The sequence below is a fragment of the Doryrhamphus excisus genome, chromosome 21 (assembly GCF_030265055.1).
Source record: "Doryrhamphus excisus isolate RoL2022-K1 chromosome 21, RoL_Dexc_1.0, whole genome shotgun sequence".
NCBI lineage: Eukaryota > Metazoa > Chordata > Actinopteri > Syngnathiformes > Syngnathidae > Doryrhamphus > Doryrhamphus excisus.
The window spans coordinates 2,401,395-2,424,247 of NC_080486.1; the positions used below are offsets into that span (position 1 = coordinate 2,401,395).

Genomic DNA, 22,853 nt, shown 5'->3' on the forward strand with positions numbered 1-22,853 from the left:
GTACAGGCTTTAATTGAGTCTTGCTCCCCTTTAAAGTGCACGGGCCCTGACAGGATTACAATGCACTTGTCCCCCACTGTGGCGTTCCAGGAGTGCTTGCATAAGTGCCTTTTATTTCTCTAATCATTTAGCCCACTCTTCCTCTATCTCCAAAATTCCAGCCTGAGAATCTCCACACAGACCCCCTGGTGGTGGCGATGAGCGTCCGCACACGTAATCTCCGCAGCTTCCTCGTTTTGACGTTAATTAAATCCCCCAACTGCCAATGGCGCCCGGACCTCATGGCTCCAAACATTCAATTCCCATGATGGAGTTTCACAACGCTCCTCTTTCCACCTTTTTACCCACTTCACTTCGCCCGGTCACCGATGGCGGCGGCGTGACCGAGGGGCGCTCGTCTATTCAAGGTGTACATCACAGCCCCAGAAGGGGAGGACAAAGCAGAAAGACGCCCCCCCGTGGACGCCGCTGCCGTATTTTATTATCTGGCTGGCTCCATTCATTCGCCGCTTTTCGAGGCGTCATTCCCTGGAACGCTTTATCATGCATCCATAGCGCCGCCGTGTTGTTGTCACAGCCTCCAAGATAAGTCGCCGATGAGACACACAAGCACCAGACTTCTACTCCGGGTTTGAATGATCGCAAAACAGGCACCACAATCCCAAACACGGGCTACTGTGGCGGCCGTAACCCACACCAAGCTTATGCAACTCTGAACCCTCGATGTCACTTCCTGTCCCGCCCACCACCCTGACGAAATGTCATAATAGCAACACGCACTAGCATGAGTCTTATTTTCTGTTATTACGTCTACTATGTTGGGTAATAGAAGTATAAAGGTGAATATAGGGGTGTTATTTCCTGTCCAGAGGGCTCTAATAATAGTAAAAAAAGCAGTGGAATTGGTTATACTAAAAACATTTAAAGCAACACACACAAGTGTGTCTTATTTTCTCTTATTATATATACTATATTGGGTAATAGGAGTATACAGGTGACTATAGGGGTGTTATTTCATGTCCAGAGGGCTCTAATAATAGTAAAAAAAAACAGTGGAATTGGTTATACTAACAATTAGGTTTAGGGTTAGAGATTTATCGATGCAACCTGACTGTTGCGACCGCAACACTCTGAACCCTTGACCACGCCCACTCGGCTACTCGAGCACTGGAAAACATTTAAAGCAACACACACGAGTGTGAGTCTTATTTTCTCTTATTATATCGACTATATTGGGTAATGGGAGTATACAGGTGACTATAGGGGTGTTATTTCATGTCCAGAGGGCTCTAATAATAGTAAAAAAAAACAGTGGAATTGGTTATACTAACAATTAGTTTTACGGTTAGAGATTTATCGATGCAACCTGACTGTTGCGACCGCAACACTCTGAACCCTTGACCACGCCCACTCGGCTACTCGAGCACTGGAAAACATTTAAAGCGACACACACGAGTGTGAGTCTTATTTTCTGTTATTATATCAACTATATTGGGTAATAGGAGTATACAGGTGACTATAGGGGTGTTATTCCATGTTTCCAAGGCTCTAATCATGTTAAAAACTGTATTTAGGAGGTAGTAGATTTTTATTCTCGTGAAATTATTTTAGTTGAAATCCAACTTTATTGATAATAATAATATCCGAATGAACCTTATCGAAGTAAACTTTTATTCACCAAATATCATTCACTCATTCAAAATGATTAATTAATCCTTGAATCAGTTAATAGCACAATGTATTATGAATATTCATTTAATAGTTTTTGTCATATTATTACAACTTTTGGTGAAGATCTGGATAAACGGGGGTCGAGTGGTTGACTCCCAACCCGAAGGTTGCTGGTTCTATCCCAAGTCCCCAGCACCAATAAACTACATTACATTAGGTTCCTTTGTATTGAGCTGATAAATTAGCCCGTAATCATTTGCTGCTGACTCCAACGTTTCCTCCTCGCTGCTGGCATCTATTCTTCCTGCCGGTCCGTGACAGTTATGGCATCATTGTCCAATCCTTCTCCAGCAGAGCGTGGCAGGGAAAGTAGACTGAGTGGACTCGTCAAGGCCCCACTTGGCGCTACAAGGAGTGGGGGGATGCGTGGGGGTGGCGCACGGCGACGCTGAGGGATGACGCGGTCGCCTCGCCGGGACGGCTCATTGAACGTGTAGCTAAGAAGCTGAGGATGAAGGATGGCTGCGGTGTTTCACAGCTGGACGGGCTTTTGTCCGTCTCCTTGTTTCTCCGCTCGCTTCGTTCATCCCCGTTCTCCCGACACGCCCCTCCTACTTCTCCTACGCCGTTATCACCTTCGGCGTTCCCAGCAGGTCAATGCGAGTGTGGAAGTGAGTTCATACCGACGGTTATCTGTCAGCACAAGTGCGTCTCCGGCGGCCGTGTTGCTACCGAGCGGCGTGATGAACGGCTTGTTCGAAAAGGCTTAAGTTGCCGTCGACAACGCTCGGGGTACTCTCCGTGTCTTCACTCATACGATCAATATTGTTCGATGCCAACAGGGAGGCAAGAAAAATGTTAGCTTGCCAGTTGATACAGTAAGAAGTCACTTTTTGCAGCGGTTACACTCGGACGCCGCCAACCTTTGGCGAAACACTGCGAGTAGTTGAGACGTCGGGAACAATTCTTGACACAAGCATCGCTCCAAAAACCTCCTGCTCTGATTTTGGATCAACATTTGCAATAAAAGTGCTTATTTTAAATGCATTTTAAAGTTTAAAATGTATAAATATTCACCCCTACTGAATAATAATTCAAATAATATCAGTTCAGACTTAAAAAATCTGCAGCTTTGCGAAGAGCCACTGTATTTTCGGACTACAAGTCGATCTGGAGTATAATTTGCATTAGTCACAAAAATAATTTCTAAACAAATTTAAGACCAAGAAACATTTAATGAGGAAAGACAAGTTAGCATGAAGGAAATAGCTGGCTAAGTAGGGTAAACAAATGACATAACAAGTGTCCAATAAGCACGATCCCAACTTCACCGAACTCCCAATCTCCTTCCATATCACTCGATCCCTATAGAGAAGTTGCAGGACATAGTATGTCTTCTTCAGCACCACTGGCCCCAGTGCTGAGCGGACCTCCGTAAAAACATGGCTTCCTATGCCACGCCGAGATGAAACACACACACACAATATACACATAACTGCATCCAGATGAGCTTTCATAGGACCAGGTGAAATATAGGTGGCTCCTTCTTCTTCCTCTAGATTCTCTCTGGTTGCCTGGCAACTTGAGTTGGCTTGCTTGACATCAAAACACAACACTGAGCAACACACACACACACACACACACACTTATAAGTTTGATTTATTTTGTCTCAGGCCTCCTTCCGGGAGCAACAATCATCCATCATGGTGCCTTATGTGAGTGTCTAGAGAGGCCCTGCCTCGTGTTTTATTTGTTTTGCTTTTGTTTTGGGAGGATGCTCGCCCGATGCACCTCACGCAGCACTGAAACCGAGCGGGAGATCGGCGGGGTGCGTTTTTGGCCGCACGCAAGTAACATGTAACAAGGTGCCGGGAAGCCAAGCACGCAGAGAAATTCCTGAAAGGGGGGCGAAAAAAAAACACATGGAGGTCAAAGTAGCTGTGAATGAAAATATATTTGACATTGTTATTGTTTGAAGTTGAAATCCGTCAATGATGTTTTTCAACCTTCTACATCAAAGTCACAAGTCAATATGATCTTTCTAAATACATGATTAGAGCCCACAGACATGAAATAACACCCCTATAGTCACCTTTACACCCTTAATACCCTATATAGTAAATATAAGACATAATATAGACTCACATGTTGCTTCTTTTTGCACTTCCTATTCTGTACAGTACTTCCTGTGGTGGCTATGTAACATTACTGACACCTAGTGGCCAGTGTAGAATATCACATATGATCACAATGTCATTGAATGCATCTTCTGAATGCTTTATATTTGTATTTTATAATGTGTTTTCAAATATTAGAGCCCTCCGGTCATGAAATAACACCCCTATGATCACTTTTACATTCATCATCACCCAGTATTGTAGACATAATAAGACATAACAGACTGTAATTACTTCCTGTTCTGTACAGTACTTCCTGCAGTGGCTATTGTCTAATTGAATATTTTCGGAGTTGGAAAATAGAAAACCTGTTAGAGCTCTAGACATAAAATAGCACCCCTACAGTCGTTTTTACACTCTTTTGACCCATACAGTATATATAAGACATAATATAAACTCACATGTTAGCATCGTTCCTTAGCACTTCCTGTTCTGTACAGTACTTCCTGCGGCGGCTATGTAACATTACTGACACCTAGTGGCCAGTGTAGAATATTACCATATGATCACAACGCCAGTGAATGCATCTTCTGAATGCTTTATTTGTATGCTTCATTTGTACGCTTGAAAAAGACCAAGAATACATAAAATTGTGAATATTTTTGGAATAATAATAAAACTGTGATAGTGGAGTCGACGTCTGATTACTACTAGCCATACCCGGGTTGAGGCCCCAGCCCAGTTTGGGGGCCCAACGTTGCATGCAAAGCTGCTGTACTTTATAATATCGGCATCCGTGTGTGGATTTTCGAGTGTTTGTTTACTATTTTGTCAGTCTGCTTCTGTGAGACGAGTAAGTGTGAGCTGCGGGGGAGGCCACTCGCTTTGCCACAATGTGGGACGTCTTTATGAAAACGACCCGATTTGAATATGACGTGATTATTAGGAAGCACAGAAACCTTGACTGTTTTCAACAAAGAGATGTACTATGAGCATGCTGCTGCTAAGCACGCGCTCCATCTTTGTGTGGCGGCCCTGAAGCTGTCTTCATACGACCGCCGGTGGTCCATTCACACCCAGGGATACGCAGGTAATTGAACCGGGGGATGTGAGGATTAAGGTGCACAAAGAGACACAGACGCACTGCTGTCACTCATTTGTTACTTCAAGTGGATGCAATTTTGTTTTGGTTATGAAGCCGCTGTGGAAAAAAAAAAAAAAACGAGAGGTTGAAGGTTTTACTGAGCCCCCCCCCCGTCTGGAAGCTCATTACCTGCACCAACAGGCTTGGTTCGTTAGGTAGCAAAAATAAGCAGCTCGTCTACGCGAGCAGCAAAGGTCGGGCAGGACGTTGATGTTGATACTAATTATTTGGCCTTGGTGGAGGTCTCTGTACTGAGAAAATGAATCATGTTTTTTTTACATTGAAGATGCTAAAAGCAATAAATAATAAAATCATAAATCAAAGTTGTTTCATGATACAACCGATTAGCATTTTTAAAAATGGCGACATAAATACAAATAGAAGGCATTCAGAAGATGCATTGAAAGATGTAATGATATGTAGGATTCAAACACTGGGCACTCACACTACACTGGTTTCTCTTATTAGGTCGGGTAACAGGAGTGTAGAGGTGATATAGGGGTGCTATTTTATGTCTGGGTGTACTTCAAAAGTCCTAAGCAGGTTTTCCATGCTCTAACTCTAAAAATATTTCATTTAAAAACAAGGAATTCAGCTGCACAGTGGTCGAGTGGTTAGCGCGGGGGCCTCACGGCTTGGAGACCCGAGTTCAATTCCACCCTCGGTGTGGAGTTTGCATATTCTCCCCTTGCATGCGTGGGTTTTCTCCTCGCGACTCCAAATTGTCCATAGGTATGAATGTGAGTGTGAATGGTTGTTTGTCTATATGTGCCCTGTGATTGGCTGGCCACTAGTCCACGGTGGACCCCGCCTCTCGCCCCGAAGACATCTGGGATAGGCTCCAGCACCCTCGAAAGAGGACAACCGGTAGAAAATTAATGAATGCATGATATGTAGGACTGATTTCTCTTATTATGTCAGGAAGCAGGAGTGTAAAGGTGATATAGGGGTGCTATTTTATGTCTGGGTGTACTTCAAAAGTCGGTAATTGTAATATTTCATTTAAAAACAGTGGCAGTTGTTTTTCTTGCTCCGTTGTAAACGTTGTATCGACATCCGTTTTTTCTGTCCTTTCCGCATCGGGGTCCAACTACTGGCTTCCACCAGTTGTAACAATACCGTAATGTCTTTGAATGCATCTTCTGAATGCCTTATATTTGTGTTTAAGCCGTTTTTATGCTTGAAAATGCATGATTTTTGACAATAAATACTTAACATTTGCATTTCTTTGACTGAGATAGGCACCATGGTAGTAATACTACGCTGTTCTTATTGTTTCACTTTAAATTAAGAATTATTTTATTATGCAAAGCTTTTTTTGTCACTAAATTAATTTGTTTTGTTGAACACAACAGGACTCATTTTGGCTGATGGATGTGTTTTTCCATTTTTCCATTTTTCCATTTCTAATTCAGGACTAAAGAAGCCAGCGTGGATCCCCTGATATCCATCTCCCCACTTGTTGCTCCTTATCTGCCCTCCAGCGTCTCCTGCTGCTGGTGTGGACGCGCCGAGAGGAGGAGGAGGAGGAGGAGGAGGAGGGCGCGCACATTGCGCACATCCACGCAGACGCCGCTCGGATGCACACCTACGGTCACCCCCCCTGTCCCCCCTCCCTCCTGCTCCTCTCCTCATCGCGCAAGAACCGACCGACCTATCTGGAGGAAAGTTCTGTCATTCCTTCTCCCTTTTTTTTTTCCCAATCTCGCCACACCTCCTCCCTTCTCTCCCCTCAGGGGGAGGCACATTGTCTGTGGCGCAGTGTCCGGTTTCAAGCTGCACGGCGCGCTCTCTCCTGCGTGGGTCACAAATAGAAGCGAGAGGTCCGGACGGAGGAGGTTCTGCTGAGGGACACACGGAGCTCCGGACGCGGCGCAGATTGAGGATATTTTCAGTATTCATCTTCGGTCTTCACTCCTTCTTCTTCTTCTTCTTCCCCACGGACAAGACGCGCGGCTCACCTGGTAGGAAAAACGTTTTGTTATCTTTTTCTTAGCAATTCTTAGCAAGTCACATGATTTTGTCATTAAACTTGCATCATGCATGCTAATTTAAAAAAAAAACATAATTACTAAATCACCACTTGACGTCTGGAATCAGTTTCGGGAAGTTTTTATAGGATGCATTTCCACCTGTGACCGCTTGGGGGCGCTGGCAGAGTGCAGCCCCCATTGGCATAACAAACACAGTAAACACAAGTTGAGTTTATCTCCTTTTATATTTTAAAATAAGGGATAATAAACATAGTATATTTAGGTTTAAAGAAGAAATATTGATAAATGTATGAATAATATGTTATTACTTTGCCTGCAAATTGTAAAACATTGACTTTTTAAATGTTTTTTTTCCATTGTTGTTGCCATCTCATCTGCCAGGCAGTTTGTCTTGTCTGCTCACTAAATGCTAATTGGGGGGGGGGGGGGCATCATCATCATCATCATCATCATCCAGATGGTGGAATTACCTTAGACGTCCAGCATCCTTGTTTTTTTTTTTTTTTTATTCGATGCTAAAATCCTCTCTGGGGAACAAGCTAGGAGACGAGAAAGAAATTGTAAAGATGCACATCCTAACATTCCTTTGCATGATGCACAATCATCCTGATTGATGTTTGATTCCCCGCCGGGGGGAGAATGCCGTGATGACAATGACCCCCGTGGCCTGTGTGGTCGCTATGGGAACCGCTTGAATGACGAGCCCATTGTCGCTGACCTTTGTGATGAGGCGTCCCTCGGGTGTGTGTGTGTGTGTGTGTGTGTAGGGGGGGGGGGGTTCTTGTCCCATAGGGAGTGAAAGTGGAGAGGCATTATCATGCACGTGTAAACCAAACAGCCATTACCCTCTGCCCCCCACCGGCCCCCCCAATGCTCCTTTAAGGTCTTTTTTGGTGGCTTATTTATCTGACACAAGCACCGTGGGCCTTTGGGCCTGTTTGGTTTTTTACCTACACACACACACACACACACAGCTTGTGATTTATGACTCCATCTTGTTTTGTTTCTCTTTAACTGCTCTCGCCTTTTCTTAATTCCTTTCAAAAGGTCAAACAAAATCCAAAATGTGCAAAAACTAAAGTAATTTTTCTCACAGGAAAAACATTTCATTCCACTCCAGACACCCAAAAATACTTTTTCGTGAGAAATATCTGTTTACATGTAGAAAAACGATGCAAAATTATGAATGATGGATGTAATTATTGATGCAGACTTCCCATACATCATCCAATTACTTTCCTCGGCCCCATGGCGGGTTGTTTCGGAGTCACACTCAAACCCAAACGGGTTCTTTCCGTTGTGCCGTACGGAAGCCAGTGTAAGCCTACAAACAGGATTTCAATGTTTTGTTTATTTTAGGACGTGTAGCAAAGCCTCGACACTTGCTAGTTGATGTGGCTGTGGTTAGCATCATTACTCCCTGTAATGTTTATGGTGACGTCACTCCCTGATGCATTAACATCTGCACTGGTTTTTAACTCGACGGCTAGCACTGCTGGGCTCTCATTTAGTGGGGATCGGTGGACGTGGGTTCGAGCCCTCGCGAGTCGAAAGCATATTAATAAATTAATCTGGCCAGTTAGAAATATGCAGAAATATGCAGTATTTCTAACTATATGCAGTATGTCAGTAATGTTACATCACCGAGACAATAGCCACTGCAGGAAGTACTGTACAGAACAGGAAGTAATTATAGCCTGTTTTGTCTTAGTATGTCTACAATACTGGGTGATAATGAATGTAAAAGTGATCATAGGGGTGTTATTTCATAATCGGAGGGCTCTAATATTCAAAAAACATACTATAAAATACAAATATAAAGCATTCAGAAGATGCATTCAATGGCGTTGTGATCATATGTAATATTCTACACTGGCCACTAGGTGTCAGTCATGTTTAATAGCCGCCGCAGGAAGTACTGTACAGAACAGGAAGTAATTACAGTCTGTTATGTTTTGCTATGTTGACAATACTGGGTGATAATGAATGTAAAAGTGATCATAGGGATGTTATTTCATTACTGGAGGGCTCTAATATTTGAAAACATACTATAAAATACAAATATAAAGCATTCAGAAGATGGATTCAATAGCGTTGTGATCATATGTAATATTCTACACTGGCCACTAGGTGTCAGTCATGTTACATAGCCACCGCAGGAAGTACTGTACAGAACAGGAAGTGCAAAAAGAAGCACAAAAAAAACAATGCTAACATGTGAGTCTATATTATGTCTTATATCTACTATATGGGTCAAAAGAGTGTAAAGATGACTGTAGGGGTGCTATTTTATCTCCAGAGGGCTCTAATTGTAAAAGCCGTATTTAGAAGGTTGTAAACAGGTTTCCTATTTTCCAACTCCGAAAATATTCTAATCATGAATAAGGAATCCTACATTGCGGAAATTCACTAATCCCGGTCGTGTCCGAAGCCAATTAACCAGGATAAACGAGGCATGACCGTACTGTTTGTTCTGCTAAGGATGCTACGTCCATTGACATGTTCATCCTCGTTTCTCCTCCTGGCTCTTTCCCAAGTGGAGCGACATCAACGTCCAAGTGGTTTGCCATCCGTTGTTGTCTGTTTGTCTTCCGCGTTTGCTATTATCTCATCCCTGCTTCCACAACACATGCTGGGAAACACTTATTGCAAATATCTACGCTGTTAGCAGGCCGCGCTGGCGACATCTTATCTCTTCCTTTAGGGGAAGAAAAGTCGTCAGGGCGAAAGCAAATATCTGGATCCCCGCTGCTGCTGCTGTTGTTGTTGTTGAGGCTGTTGCTATAGCGACATGGTCCGTTAGTGACAAAGTAAATTAAAGTGTTGGCATCATTTATTGCACTTTTGCTCTGGAAAGGCCAAACGGTTACCGTAGCGATTGCCGGGACGCCCTCGTCATATACGCTTAGGTCCAACGGCGTGACAAATGTGTCGTTCGCAGGGCCTGCAATCCGATGTTATTAGCCGTCAGCGCGGAGTCGCCGAAGACGAAATATCTGCGGTTTGTCAAACGCGTCCGCATGTCAGCGGGAATTAGCGCCACTTAAAGTGGCGTTGACCTGCCAGCGCTGTTACAACGTTTGAGCTCTGTCTCCGCTCTTCACAAGCTCAACCTCACCACGCTCCCCTCTGATAGCCCAGGAATTTTGTCTCTGAAGAGACGACGCCTGGAAAGACGAGGGCGGCTCTTTTTGGGTCAGCGTTAAATAATCCCTAAAGCCTCTTTTTCGGCGGAGGATGAAGCCCAGAGGGATGACGGAAAGGTTAAGGAGAAAGTGATCAAAACCATTATAGCGACAGTATAGCGACAGGCCAGAATATTAGGAACCCTGTATAACCTCCAATTGTCGTTGCTGCATCGGTATACGCAATTAAAGAACGGACAAAGTTTGGGGTATATTAGCGTTATGGGTTGCTTTTTTTTTTTACCCCATTTTTAAAATTTTCCAAATATTTCACCTTTCTTCTTTAAAATAAATTTAATACATTTCCGTAATATTTCATAATATTCCCAATATAATATTCCCAATATTAATAATATTCCAATAATATTATAATAACAATATCATATTATATAATTATAATAATTATATATAATACTATAATATAAATTAATATTAATAATATAATGTAAATTATTATGATATAATAATTACAATATTCTACTGGCGTTATTGATTACAATTTTATTTTTTTTGTTTGTTATGATATTACAACTTAAAAAAAATAATGTTACTAAAATGATATTAATATTCCTCATATAATAAATTTAACCTTGTAAAATTGCCACTTTATTTCTACTTGGAATATGATCATTTATTCCTGAATATTTTCACTTTTATTCCGCTAAAATTTTAGTAATGTTCTATGAGACACACAAGCACCAGACCTGGTTGCCACAATAAGTTTTATTACAGGTTTGATTGATCTCACAACAGGCACATTAATCTCCAAGTCAGACGACTGTTGCGTCCGTAAGCTAAAACTCTCCATCTTTAGTCTTATTTCCCCTACTATATTGGGTAATCTGTGACTATAGGGGTGTTATATTATGTCTGGAGGGCTCTAATAATAGTAAAAACATAACTGTGAGAATATTGTAATATGTTTTGGCCAGTTTAAGTATAAGTGAGATGAGGTGAGCCAAGGTTTGAATGATCTCACAACAGGCACAATAATCTCTAAGTCAGGCTACTGTTGTGTCCGTAAGATCTCGAAAAACGAAAAACTCGACAAGCTAAAACTCAACTCTGAACCCCTGACTGTTTCTCCGAGCACTGGAACACATCTTTAGTCTTATTTCCTCCACTATATTGGGTAATTGGTGAGTAAATGTGACTATAGGGGTGTTATATTAAGTCTGGAGGGCTCTAATAATAGTAAAAAACATAACTGTGAGAATATTGTAATAAGGAATGTTTTGGCCAGTTTAAGTATAAGTGAGATGGTGAGCCAAGTTTTTGATCTCACAACAGGCACAATAATCTCTAAGTCAGGCTCCTGCTGTGTCCGTAAGATCTCGAAAAACGAAAAACTCGACAAGCTAAAACTCAACTCCGAACCCCTGACTGTTTCTCCGAGCACTGGAACACCTCTTTAGTCTTATTTCCTCTACTATATTGGGTATTCGGTGTGACTATAGGGGTGTTATATTAAGTCTGGAGGGCTCTAATAATAGTAAAAGCATATTTTGAATGTCTAACTGTGAGAATATTGTAATCAGGAATGTTTTGGCCGGTTTAAGGAGAAGTGAGATGAGGTGAGCCAAGGCTAAGGCGAGCGTCTACGAAGCGTTTGGTTATTGACTAATTCCGTGTCGCCTGCCAGGTTGAATTCACAAGCGAAGGCCAAATTCAGGACCAATTCAAGACCAAAGACCTCAAAGCTAAAAGTCAGAATCATTTGATAGCAGGGCTTGACTCGCAAATTTCACTTTTGCAGAGTCTTCCCCTTCTGCCGGATCCACCGAGGTACGAAGTGGCTTGCCTCCTCCCCGAGAGAGCGGCTATGTATAGTCGCCGCAATTAGCAGCCGGCGCCTATTAACGCATGAGCTTCCTCGTGTTTACCACTTTTTTTCTTTCTTCGCATTAGTCAGTCTTTCACGGGATTGAGCTTTTCCGTCCCCCCCCCATCCCCACCCCTCGAGACGCGGCGTCTCATCTTTATGGAGCATATCATTACACGATAAGCATTGCTGTGATGTGTTTAGAACTTTGTGTCGCAAAGCAGAAAGCTCTAATTTGATCATCGAGTGGGTGTAAATACCCCCAAAAAATCCCGTCATCTTCAGCAAATGAAAACATTTATCTTGACTTTGAAATTGTCGAGAAAAAGGCTAATCAGAGCAAAATCCTCGGAAGAGGCATCAAAGTTTGCTCGCCGTCGCTTTCCTCAGCAGACGAATGAGGAAAGGAAATTGCCGAGTGTGCTGGATTTCGTTTTATCCCACCCCTATACCAAAGTTTGCGATAACATCTCCCAGATAAAGCGGCTCACTGGTTGTGATGCGGGGAAAAATGGAAGCCAGATCGTGAGGGAGATTACGGGAAAGCCAGAGAAAAGGAAGATGGGACAGCGGCGGCAGAGGTGAGCAGATAAACAGACAAAAGGCTACAGTCGCCGATGGAAAATAAGGATGAGGAATCATCCCGATGGAGCGGATAATATCTGGGATTGTGGGAGCTGACAGGCCGTGGTTGGGGGGGGAATAGTTTAACATTCTAACAGGGATGGAATTCTCTCAAGGGGCGGCGGTCCAGCCCGTTCCCGATGTTGACGCGGACAGGATGGCAGGTTGCGCTCCGTGATAAATGAGGGAGCAGAAGGAAGACAACGTTCCGACCTCACCCAAGTACAAAAGTATTCTAGTAGTCTGTGACTTAAAATAATCCAATAGTCAAACCCACGGCACGCTTTCATACACACGCGCATCGTTCCTTGCAAAGTCGGAACGGTCACACATGATGCGAATGAAGGTCACATGGGCAGTCACATGCTCGAGTCTGAGAATGGCGGCGTGCAAGACGCTAGTCAAAATAGAAATAAAAGCTACCGACTCGAAATAATCCAAAAGTCAAACACACAGAACGCTCGCTCACCTCTAAAAAAACATTTGTGTGCATAATAATCACACATCGATTAATTAATCTGATCGCTACTAATTAGTTAATGGCAACTTCCACCTTGCACAAGTGAAATAATCAGAAATAAAACCGGAAATAGTCCAGAAATTCAACAAAACGGCAGTAATCCTACAGAATCGATGTGATGTTGGGGGGCAAAGCATGAGCGTCGGGGACCAGTAGAGGGAGGGGGACGGGCGTCCAAGCCAAGAGTTGAGTAGTCAGTACTTAGCCGGGATTTCATCTCCTCGTTTCTGTTTTAGATGTTTCCTTTTTGTTTATTTTTATTTTTTTTCGGCAAGGATTAGCCTTCCAGCTCTTTAAGCATTTTAAATGTACTGATTTTTTTTTCTTCTTACACTGACTCCATTGTGCAGGTCACACTCCCCCAATTGAAATCCCGGCGGCAAAGGCAAAACGGATAATAACAAACTGTGAAGTGGTGCGCACACGCGTCTCAACGCACACTAAGTGTATTGTGTTCCACGCTCTCCACGCGCCTTTTAACCAATCAAGCGCCCGCCGTGGAACTGGGGGGGGGTTGGGTGCCTGTGTTATAACAAAGCTCAACAGTTATGCCGTGTTTTTAAACCCAGCATTCGGAAGAACAACCCAAGCCCAACACGACATGTACCGTAAGCGTGTAACATGTTCTATGTGATGGCGGCAAATAAGTACAAGCCGATACTAACTGGAGAAAGTTGAGTGGGAATTTTTAATGGGCCCGCCGCCTGTTGCTTGTCTCTGCAGGTTGCTTGCATGTTTAATGCACGGTATACTATGGATACATGGCTCGATACTTTATTATCTCCGGAGAAAATCACAGCGTTACGGCCTGAAGGATGGATTCCTAATCAAATCAGTTGCCTGATTTCAACTTTATTCATCAATGACGTCACCTCGGTTACATACAATTTTATGTTCATTGTTAAAAAAAACCATAACATTCCAGTATGTGGAATCAAACTATGGAATGGATGGAGTAAGGAACTCGAACTAAATTATTTTTTGTATTTAATTATTTTTTTTTATTTTTTTTTTACACATACCAAAGTACAAGGGGATATGACCATGTAATGACATAATGGGTACCATGGCACCATAGCAACCGTCAACATAGTGATATATATATATATATATATATATATATATATATATATATATATATATATATATATATATATATATATATATATATATATATATATATATATATATATATATATATATATATATATATATATATATATATATATATATATATATATATATATATATATATATATATATATATATATATATATAATAAAATAAAATAAAAAATAAATGCAAAAAATAATTTTAAAAAATATATTAAACTAAAAAAATAAAAATTAATAAACTATAAAATTAAATTAAAATTAAATTAAAATTATATCTGAAAGGCAGTACACTACCTACGATCAAGACCTCCCCAGTGATGTGCGCCACAGATAATATTTAATAAGTAGAAGGAATAATATGATGCTTTGCTTGCAGGCCCATAAATACTGGCAGGCAAACAAAACTTTATGGGAAATCACTAAAACACTTTTAACACGTTTAAAAATGATTGTTAATCATTCTTTTAAAAAAAAGTGTAATGTACTCTACCCTGGCTGCAAGCAAAGGCTCAGATATCACTTTCCCAGGCTGGTTTGACCTCTGACCTTAGCCTGACCACACTTCCTCATCTGCCGCATTTCTAAGCAAAAGTGACAAGAATAGACGCTTCCTCTTTTTGGACATGTTGTCGGCATGCTAGCGGAGATGCTAATTGGCTATTTAACCTCAGTGTGCAAAGCTGACATTAGTACAGCAAGACGGTATCATGGGTTTTTGTTGTGGGAATCTTCCAAAGTTGTTTCGAAGGGGGGGGGGGGGACTCCTACGCGGAGGATCTTAGTTCATTGGACCCATCCAAAGCTCTTGTTGTCATTAAAAACAGACCTCTGGCGCTCTGAAGCGAGTCCTCGTAGCACCGTGATCTATTTTCTGCTTGCTTCCTCCCTCCTTCCCCCGAAGGCGGTTTGGGTCGGGGAGTCCTCCTTTCACGGCATCAGTTTGGGGCTGATGGAGATTCTTCCTGTTTCTTCTTTTATCCCGCAGCTGTGTTTTATAAAGTCACGACACGAACTGTTTGTTTGTCCGACTGCGCATCCTCTCGACAAATGGCGACAAGCTGTTTCAAAGAAATTTGGCTAATCGGGGCTAGCATCGATCTGTTTGCCGTAATGAACCGCAGCTCCCCGGCACTCGTGTTACCCACTTGGATGCAAGACACAATCATTTCAGTATACGCTTGCGTTGCCAGTTATTGAGCCTAATTGTTGTGTGTTGATTCCCTTTCAGTGCACAGTAAAGCTATTAGAAAATATCAATATTGTCCATCGATATCAATACATATCGATATTGGCAGCAGCTCTTACAGTTTGTGTCTCCAAATCAGGTCTCCCAGTAGATCAAAAATCTGTCATTTCCGCATAACACTGCCAGTTTGGACTTGCCTTCCAAACATGGTCAACAATGACGCAAAAACGCTGCGTTTTTTGTTTTTTTTTCGGCCGATATTTGCGTTTTTTCCTTGAATCGGTATCGGCCAATACGCGCATGGATTCGCCGATATTTTCCGCCGCAAAATTCAGTCATTTCCGCATAACACTGCCGGTTTGGACTTGCCTTCCAAACATGCTCAACAATGACGCAAAAACGCTGACCGCAAACAGGTTTCATTTTTCATAAATCAAAATGATTACATTTGCAGCTCCTCCTTGTAGTACTTTCTGCTTTCTGATACTATTTCTGACTAAGGATCGACCGATATTTGCGTTTTTTCCTTGAATCGGTATCGGCCAATACGCGCTTGGATTCACCGATATTTTCCGCCGCAAAAATCAGTCGTTTCCGCATAACACTGCCAGTTTGGACTTGCCTTCCAAATGTGCTCAACAATGACGCAAAAACGCTGACCGCAAACGGGTTTCATTTTTGATAAATCAAAATGATTACATTTGCAGCTCCTCCTTGTAGTACTTTCTGCCTTCTGATACTACTTCTGACCTGTTTTTATACATGCCGACCTTTTACAGATCAGGCCCTATGACTTGCATCCCACTCTCTCTCTCTCTCTCTTTCGCTCACTTTATCATTCTGTCAACGCTTGTCTCATCCCAGGAGAAGTGTAATGCTCCTCCTTGCCCTTCCTTGGATAGCACCGGGTCAGACTACAGGGTCAGGTGTGCACTTGAAACAAAACCTCCCTTTTAGTCCAAATACCCACAAGGCAGCGCCATAAAAAAAAACACACACACGAAACCCCCGGTAACCTATCATCACATGCACGAGCTCCTCGGGCCGCATGTCGTAAAGATATCTTCCAGTAATGGCATGCCCTCACTAAGGGTCAATAATGTTATTAGAGTTATTTGTCATTTGGAGTTCTAGCTCATATACGCTCGTTAGCAGAGGCATGCATGCTGGGCTGAATATCGGCATGTACCGAAGGAATACACGTTTACTACTTCTACTGTATGTTTGAGTTGTGTATTGACTTATTGCACCTGTAAGGCATTTATTATTCCTGTGCAGTCTTTGAATGGGATTGAACCTGATGATGTGATTAATGTGGTGACGATACGTGCCAAGAAGGCACCTATGCCACAACGAGGAATTTTGGCACCGGTAGAACCGTGTCTATGTACAGTAAAAGCAGATGAGGGCTTCATAAAATAGCACCGAGTGGACCTAGCAGGGACGGCGCTTACAACAACACCTGCGAGCCACATGTGGATCGGTCCCGACTTGGAAAACTCCTTCGTTATCATTAAAGTGGAGGGTGGAGCGGGGGATCGTTAAGTCATTATTTATGTGCTTTCTGCTGTTTTACCGCCTCCAGACGCAGTCGCACCGCGCAGACGCCCGCTCGCACGGCCCCTCAGAAGAATAACACGATTGTACCAGCCACCCGGTGGGGGGGGGGGGCGGGTTGGGGCTAATAGAAAAGAAAGTGCAGACATTGACAGTCTGGGTCAGCAGTAAAGACCACTAAAGGTAGGCTCGTTTATGCCTCCTGTTGTTTATGTGGAGTCACATGGTTTTTCCAGGACCGTGGACAACTGGAAAGGGAAGATGTAATGTTGGCTTCAAAGTAGATGAAGGATGAGACCATAAAAGTGCATGCATGGGGGGGGGATGTCTGACTATTCATGCTAAAATGTTGAGGGACAGAGACGATGAAGGGAAGACTCACATGCCCAGACACCCAAGGATAGTTGAAGTTACTATTGTGGTTAATTAATATCGTGGGTACAGACCTGACTGTGATGAGTGAATTTTCGTGAAGTAGGATTTCTTATTTATATAACAAATATTTTGGTAATTGTAGCATGGGAAACCTTCACAGACTTCTATTATTAGAGCTCTAGACTATAGAATAACACCCCTATGCTCAAGATAGAGTTTTTAAAATTAAATGAAATGTCTGACTATTCATGCAAAAATGTTAGTTGAGGGACAGAGACTATGAAGGGCAAACTCACATGCCCAGACACCCAAGGATATTAGAAGTTACTATCGTGGTTAATTAATATCGTGGATACAGACCTGACTGTGATGACTGAATTTTCGTGAAGTAGAATTCCTTATTTATTAAAAAATATCTTGGTAATCGTAGCATGGGAAACCTTCACAACCTTCTATTATTAGAGCTCTAGACTACAGAATAACACCCCTATGCTCAAGATAGAGTTTTGTTTTTATTAAATCAAATGTCTGACTATTCATGCAAAAATGTTACTTGAGGGACAGAGACAATGAAGGGAAGACTCAGACTATAGAATAGCACCCCTATGCTCAAGATAGAGTTTCGTTTTTATTAAATTCTCTCATGTTGTCATCTCACAAAGAAAGAGAGTGTGAAGTTAATGATGTGTCGCACCTAACCCCCCACCCCTACCCCCCCGGTACTGTTTTTTCCCCCATTCATAAGAAGGGTTTGCTTTCACAGCTGGGCCATGCCGCCCCGTTGTTTTCTTCTCCCGACTGGGGTGCCGTGCACTGACGGGATTGTGGGATTGAGAGCAGTTCTTGGAAGCACTCTTCCACAAAGCCCGGCTTCCCATCCCGCCATCCTTCTCTTTCTTTACATCTGAAGCCATCTCCTATTAATCGCCTCCATTAGCTCCCCCTCCGACGGCTCCTTTTGTTCCCGCCTCACCTCCTCCCTCCTCGGCACTGCTTCATCTCCTCTCCATCGTTTGCCTTCCCTTCCTCTCCTAAGTCCCCTTCATCCTTTTGCTCTCCTCTTCCTCTCATTATAAGCTGCTCCGCTCTAGTAATCTACCTCCAGTGACCCCACATGACTTTTGGGCCTCCTTTTGGTCGCCTTTTTTTCCACCCGTGTCAGAGTCTGGAGGCCATTTTTTAAAAATGTTATTCATTCATTCATTCATTTTCTACCGCTTTTTCCTCACGAGGGTGCTGGAGCCTATCCCAGCAGTCTTCGGGCGAGAGCGAATGCGGGGTACACCCTGGACTGGTGGCCAGCCAATCACAGGGCACATATAGACAAACAACCATTCACACTCACATTCATACCTATGGACAATTTGGAGTCGCTAATTAACCTAGCATGTTTTTTTGGAATGTGGGAGGAAACCGGAGTACCCGGAGAAAACCCACGCATGCACGGGGAGAACATGCAAACTCCACACAGAGATGGCCGAGGGTGGGGAAAGACAAAATAAGAAGCCAAAAAGTTACCACTTCCACACAAAATAGGAGAACTCATTCATTCGTTCATTTTCGACCGCTTTTCCTCACGAGGGTCGCGGGGGCGTGCTGGAGCCTATCCCAGCTGTCTTCGGGCGAGAGAGGCGGGGTACACCCTGGACTGGTGGCCAGCCAATCACAGGGCACATATAGACAAACAACCATTCACACTCACATTCATACCTATGGACAATTTGGAGTCGCTAATTAACCTAGCATGTTTTTTTTGGAATGTGGGAGGAAACCGGAGTAACCGGAGAAAACCCGGGGAGAACATGCAAACTCCACACAGAGATGGCCGAGGGTGGAATTGAACGCTGGTCTTTTGGCTGTGAGGTCTGCGCGCTAACCACTCGACCACCGTGCCGCCCTAAAAATGTTATTTTTATTTTTTATTGTAACTGTTGCACTTTGAGATCATTCATTTGATGTAAAGTGCGTTATAAATTAAATTTATTATTATTATTATTATGAAATTGGTACCCGCATCTTAACACGTAGGACCACAGGCTGTCACAGGGCCACTTGTTTAAACCCGACAAGTTTGTTCACATTTTATCTGTAACGAGTACATTTGGGTCAGGTAGACAGCTGTACACACACACACACACACACACAGACACACACACACATGGTCTGCATAGCCACGCAGACAAAAACACACGTGTGTAAAGAAACATCTGGTTTGGGCCTCCAATTGAGCCCAGATGGACCTCAGGGCGAACGTGACAGCAGGAGAAGAGACCTCACAGTAGATACACCCCAGCAGGATAATGACCCCAGGGAGGGGGGGGGGGCGCAACCAAAATCAATACCTGCCTAATTTCTTGGAATATTTTATCCACTTGGCCAAAGTCCAGTGTGCTCGTGTGTGTGTGTGTGTGTGTGTGTGTGCACGCAGCATGAATATGCATTGTGTGGGGAGGAAACTTCGGTGGTCTTTATTTAGAATGTTGGCGGCGGTCGGAGGCGGAACCTAAACATAGACCGCGAATGAATGCATGGCGGCTAAAAGTGATGCCATCCGGCTTTGATGTTGAAGGCGTCATGAAGCAGCTCGGTGGTTCACTGCATATTTAGACCCGAGCTTAAATTAGACCTGCCTTAGACTGTCACCCGTGCTGGGCTGCTGTTGTCGCACAGATGCTGTTGCGTGTTTGATTCCGGATTGTTTTCTATGTGGGATCTTGTATGAGAGGGTCGATATAGGGCCAGATCTCAAAAATGTTCCCAAAAAATTTACTACCCTACCTGAGTTGATGGTTGCTGGTTCGATCCTCCGTGCTGCTGTACTCATTCAACTTGTTTTATTCAGTTAAACTTTCCAATAATTCAAACCCTGCTGTTTTTAGTATGTCTAAAACACCCTTTTGGTGAAAATCGTTGTCTTATATTTCACTTATTTTACAGGGTGACATGGCTCAGATGGTTGCTGGTTCGATCCTCCATGCTGCTGTACTCATTCAACTTGTTTTATTCAGTTGAACTTTCCAATAATTCAAATCCTGCTGTTTTTAGTATGCCTAAAACACGCTTTTGGTGAAAATCGTTGTCATATATTTCACTTATTTTACAGGGTGACATGTCTCAGGTGGTTGCTGGTTCGATCCTCCGTGCTGCTGTAGTCATTCAACTTGTTTTAATCAGTTAAACTTTCCAATAATTCAAATCCTGCTGTTTTTAGTATGCCGAAAACATCCTTTTGGTGAAAATTGTCGTCTTATATTGCGCTTATTCCACAGGGTGACATGGCTCAGGTGGTGGTGCTGGTTCAGTCCTCAAAAAAAGATTAGTTTTTTAGTTTATTGGTGCATTCTGATGCCTGGTTTGGACAAATATAATAATAACAAAAATAGCTAATCAGAGTTTAATTTAATAGCTGACATCTAGCGACTCACCCCCCATTTGTGGATAGTCAGATTCTAGAGTGGTTGCTGGTTCGATCCTCCAGTCAGTGAATAGATTTCAACACATTATAGTGTTATTTCAACATTCAGTGTCAACTGATTTTTGCTTTCAGTTAATATATATTTTTTTTAATATATATTTTTTTATTTAAGTGGAACAGCCCCCCCCCACCCCGCCTCACCCCACCCCACCCCACACCACACTGACACTCGTGCCCCCCCCTCCTTGTGGTGCTGCTGACACATGCATTCTTCACACAATTATAGAGCACAGCGCTCCCGGTAAAGGTGACAGTTTGATCATTCCTTATCAGGAATTTCACTCCCACCAGGAATGTTGATTACATGCTGCATCTGTGACGAGTGGCAACATATAACTTTTTTTTTTTTTTGGCCGCGTTCCCTCAGCCTACCTATTAGTCATCATCGGATTTGTGAGATTGAGCTCCTGGCCGCTATTTCCTGGAGTCATGCCTTTTTTGCGTTGTGTTCTGTCGTATCGTCATGTGACTTGGAATGACTTGTCTGACAATAAACGTCCTCAAATGACGTTGATCATGTGACATGATGAGCTGAAAGACACCTAATATTAATATTTTGCGTGTTAGTGTGTGTCAAACACGAGTAGCCTCTAAATGATTTAGTTGTTAATTTTAACTTTGCCACACGGGTGCTTTCGGAAGGTGACATTGCCTCTGAAATATAAACAAGTAATCATCATTAATACTTATTATTATAATTAAATACTAATGAAAGGAGGGAAATGCATTGGCTTTGCAGTTGCACGCATCACCACTTATTCCTGTTAAGTTTAAAACACACCAAAATACATATTATATAGAGAAATAGTAGCTTTAAAAGCAGAAAACAATATGAGCCCATTATAAATGATGGATGGAAGGAGCTAGAAGATAGAATTCAATAGCGTTTATCACCTTCTTTATCATATTGCAGGCACTCGCAACTTTCTTTTGGCCCCATGGCGGGTTATTTAGCAGTTGTGTCAATAATAAATGCACAGAGGGCGAGGGTGCTATTTTCGGGGGCAATCGATTCCGCTGCAAATGGCCTAGTTTGTTACTCGCAATATTGTATGAAAACCTAAGGCCGAGGTTTGACTCATTGGGCATCGGGTTAATTAATTAATTAATTAATTAGTTAATGTGTGTGGAACTGATATTTAATTCTATTGCTTGCATTGTACTGAACAGCCTCAATAAGCCTCAACCTCAATTTCCGGTTCTATGGTTATCATTGCACTTTCTCTTGATTAATTAAGAGAAAGTTAATTAATTAATTAGTTAGTGTGTGGGCGGAACTGATATTTAATTCTATTGCGTGCATTGTACTGAACAGCCTAAATCAGCCTCAACCAGCCTCAGCCTCAATTTCCGGGTCTATGGTTATCACTGCACTTTCTCTTTATTAATTAAGACAAAGTTAATTAATTAATTGGTTAGTGTGTGTGTGTGTGTGTGTGTGTGTAACTGATGTCTAATTCTATTGCGTGCATTGTACTGAACAGCCTAAATCAGCTTGAACCAGCCTCAGCCTCAATTTCCGGGTCTATGGTTATCATCACACTTTCTCTTAACTAATTAAGAGAAAGTTAATTAATCAATTAGTTAGTGTGTGTGTGTGGAACTGATAATTAATTATATTGCTTGCATTGTAGTGAACAGCCTCAACCTCAATTTCCCGTTCTATGGTTATCATCACACTTTCTCTTAACTAATCAAGAGAAAGTTAATCAATTAATTAGTTAGTGTGTGTGTGGAACTGAAAATTAATTCTATTGCTTGCATTGTAGTGAACAGCCTCAACCTCAATTTCCTGTTCTATGGTTATCATCACACTTTCTCTTAACTAATCAAGAGAAAGTTAATTAATTAATTAGTTAGTTAGTGTGTGTGTGGAACTGAAAATTAATTCTATTGCTTGCATTGTAGTGAACAGCCTCAACCTCAATTTCCTGTTCTATGGTTATCATCACACTTTCTCTTAATTCATGAAGAGAAAGTTAATCAATTAATTAGTTAGTGTGTGGGCGGAACTGATACTTAATTCTATTGCTTGCATTGCAGTGAACAGCTTCAAACCTCAATTTCC

General features: G+C 42.4%; 1 protein-coding gene across 6 annotated transcripts in view; it reads left to right on the forward strand.

Annotated features, from left to right (window-relative positions):
* The window catches only part of sema5a (sema domain, seven thrombospondin repeats (type 1 and type 1-like), transmembrane domain (TM) and short cytoplasmic domain, (semaphorin) 5A), a 157,661-nt gene that overhangs the window by 10,807 nt on the left and 124,001 nt on the right, over window positions 1-22,853 (forward strand). For 5 of the 6 annotated variants that reach the window (XR_009120672.1, XM_058060784.1, XM_058060782.1 and 2 more), the window contains one exon: window positions 6,348-6,896. The gene's annotated coding sequence lies outside the window, so the exon portion shown is untranslated. Of the gene's footprint in view, window positions 1-6,347; window positions 6,897-16,963; window positions 17,119-22,853 lie in introns of all 6 variants that reach the window. The other variant, XM_058060786.1, reaches the window with a different exon arrangement.